Source organism: Teleopsis dalmanni, chromosome X (assembly GCF_002237135.1).
Source record: "Teleopsis dalmanni isolate 2A chromosome X, ASM223713v2, whole genome shotgun sequence".
NCBI classification, from domain to species: Eukaryota; Metazoa; Arthropoda; class Insecta; order Diptera; family Diopsidae; genus Teleopsis; species Teleopsis dalmanni.
The window spans coordinates 36,519,007-36,522,550 of NC_051848.1; the positions used below are offsets into that span (position 1 = coordinate 36,519,007).

General features: G+C 30.9%; 1 non-coding gene across 1 annotated transcript; it reads right to left on the bottom strand.

Annotated features, from left to right (window-relative positions):
- Positions 1 to 2,606: 2,606 nt before the first annotated feature.
- Positions 2,607 to 2,679, bottom strand: Trnav-aac. The gene has a single exon. It is a non-coding gene; the product is annotated as a tRNA-Val (tRNA).
- Between the last annotated feature and the right edge of the window lie 865 nt (positions 2,680 to 3,544).

Sequence of the window (3,544 nt, forward strand, 5' to 3'; positions counted from 1 at the left end):
TATATAACATTTAATGTCATAATTGCAATTTAAGAAAGAAACTTAAGAAATTTTATTGTTAAAAAAAATTTGTATTATTAAAGTTAATCTGAGATGAATAATTTGAACTTGAAAAATCTTTCTAATGTGCATAGTTTAGTTAATAAGAAATCTAAGTAAAATAGTATATACAACATACAATGAAAGATACTTATAAACTAAGTATATATATTATAAAGAGATACTATTGTATATTTTATATTTTTATTAAATAAGTGACGTCAAAAACACGTAAAAGTCTATATGAAAACGTGTTAAACATAATTGCTGAATAGTTTTGGTTAAGTTTGTTTTATATACATTTATATATAGTCTCACTAATAATATCTGAAAATATCTAAATAGTTTCTAGCACTCAAACATACTTGAAAGTATTAAATAATACAACTACTTACACTGAATACACAGTAAATCGAAGCTGAATGAAGTTTAAGTCAGCAATATTATTCTATCTTAAACTATGAACTTTGAAGTGCTGAGTAATTATGGAGTCGACCAATAATTGTCTATAATACTTTATATAATGTTATAAATAATATATAATGTTTGTTACCATGCAATTACATATCGCGTGTAAGAACGCTATGTAAAACTTTTATATATATATTGTACTTATCTGATATAAAGTAGTGTGTAGGAAATGCATTTCAGTTAATACTTGTAGAGAAAATTGTTAGAATAAAAGTAAATTGTAAAATCAAAAAAGAAACTTTATTTAAAAATATTACTCATTTGAAATCATACAAGCTTTGACCCAAATCGTATGAGTCCAATAAGATGCAATGAAATACAAAAGTGCTTTAAAATGTCACTTTTTAGGACAGGATTTTTGTCCTTCAATTAGAGTGCGCACAATGGAGCTTTAAAAAGTTACGGTTTGTGGTTGATATGGTGTTCAAAGTAGTTTTACTGGCCAATAAATATCAATATTTGAACCTTTTGAGTGGTAAATAGGTATATACAAGAAATAGAAAGAAAAATTGAATTGAATAGAAGAAGAAGAATATACACACAGAACAAAAAGTATCACAATATTAATAACAGTATTTGAGTGGCGATTATAATTTGACTGTATGCATAACATGCCATCATATACATGGGTTCCTGGGACATATCGCGCAACTGTAGGCCGGACAAGATTGGCGTCCCACTTGCAACAGTTAAACTGGCAAATCTAGCAAAAATATCTGAGCATTGCCAAGCCAAGTTTTAGCAGATGAATCCTGCTGTACGATCTCTAGATTGACCTGGTACAAACTGGGCAAAAAACGCAACAGTCAAATGCTTCAGTTAAGATGTAATCAGCTCACAACAACGGTATCGGTGCTGGCGGGTCACTTCATTATAGGAAGACATGCTGTAAAGCTGAATCTACCTTGTAATTACTTTTGTTAAGGTTGTGGCTTTGCGGGAGTGAAAGAATCTGTGCTCCATCTAATATGTCAGTGTCCATCAATGGCTAGGTGAGGATCTAAAATCTTCGGGATCTCTTTTCTTACCGACCCAACCGAGCTGACATCTAGTAAAATTAGATACTTATCCAAGTTTATAGATTAGTCACGTTGAAATCGTGCTTTTTGCGTTGCTTTTACGCTGACCTTAAGTCATGTTTCATCAGCAACTAATGAAGAAATTTAAATAGGTATCTTAACACAAAATTTCAGCAAAGAAGATAGTTTTACAAAAGGCGTCAAACTTACATACATTTTCTGAATTTAATTACAGGATATGCTTTGATACCAGTAAATATTTCCTAATAAGCAAAGTAGATTTGAAACTTAAGTTTTGAGATTTAATCTTTTCTTGGATTAAGAAAAGAGAGCTTTGTTTTTTGGGTAACCAATTTCATATATAGAGAGAGCAAATGTTATTATAGTGAAACGTGTTTTAATTTTATGCATGCAATCTGACAATGAATGTGCAATCATGTGGTTCAAAACCCTATTGTAACATAACTTTACCCACAATGAGTTCTATGAGTAATTGAAAGAAGTCGCCACTGGTACGGTATTCTAGGCAACCACCAAGCTAAAGATCTGATTGGTTTGTGCTACTACGACAGAGCGTCCTTGTACAGTTATATGAAGCTAATGTTAGTGGCAGATTATCTGACGGATTATTATGGAATTATCTAACAATTTAACAAAAGGTATACGAGTAAACAGTATGTCAAAGGCGGATTAGATCTCTGTGATTGTCTGGTTTGAGTTAGATCAGGGAAAGATTATTGCATCAACAACCCATATTTTGACTTTCATTCAAAGATAAGAGTGTTTACTGTTTAGTTGGGACCAATTATTAGCACAGAGGATAAGTCCTGAAATAATCATAATTATAATGTTGTCGCTTGGTTTCCATATATTAAATATATCCACACCATCCATCCTAATAGGTCTGTCCTTAGTCTTTAGTCTTATGATAAAGTTGTTGGCATTACTATCAGCTACTGAAACTGAAGTGTGCTATACATTTAGATTACAATTGTTTTTTTTTTTTAGTATAAAATTGTAATAAGAAATTTAACGTCCAGAGATTCCAAATATTTTAAGAAATATAAAAAAATTAGATGTTTCCGCCCGGGATCGAACCGGGGGCCTTCCGCGTGTTAGGCGGATGTGATAACCACTACACCACGGAAACACTTGCTGTTAAATGAAATCGTACGGTAAAATTTATTAAGCTTTTGATTTTACAAAAAGTTTATTTTCAAAAGCTTTTGAGCTTTTAGGAAATCAATATCACAATGATACTTTATGAGTCAATGTTGCAACGCACACTTAAGTGTCGTTTTGATACTAAAGTGACGCATGTTTTAAATTTAAAGAAAATTTTAGTGCTCAATATCGAACACTTAAGAGTTAAAAGCTTGAACTTATTCAAACTTAAGTGTGCATTGTCCGACTAATCCACAAAAATCATATATGGTTTTTATCTATGGTAAAACAGTTTGAAAGGTGCTGGTTTCTGTTATAACATACAGTTTTTTTTTTTTTCTCAAAAGTATTTTAAAAATTAATTATATAACTAAACAAAAACAAAATAGAGGCAAATATATATTCATCTTATTTTATAAGGTATTAAATATTTATAATCAATTAAAATGATTCTTTAAAAGTTGTGAGATACATTAAATCGTACTGAGATTATACACTCATCAGTGGCTTTTCAGAGTGCAGTTGTATATAACATAGTTGTCATGGGATAAGTGATGACACTTAATATTTTTGGTGACGTGTGTACCAGACCTTAAGAACAGCGACCTGTGAAACAATCTGTTCCCTAATCATATACATACAACATTCTCAATCGTTTTTAATTCCGTTGATCCATTATTTTTCATGTGTTTTCTTTTGTGTCTTTCCAGCGTTTAAATTTCCCTGGCCTCAGTTCGTTTCGCTTGGAAAAAGTGTCTCAGCGAAGGAAGATTTTATTTGTTTTAGTAAACTGTGTATCAAGTATCCTTTACATTTAGTTTACGATTATTGATTAAGATTGAATTGACTAA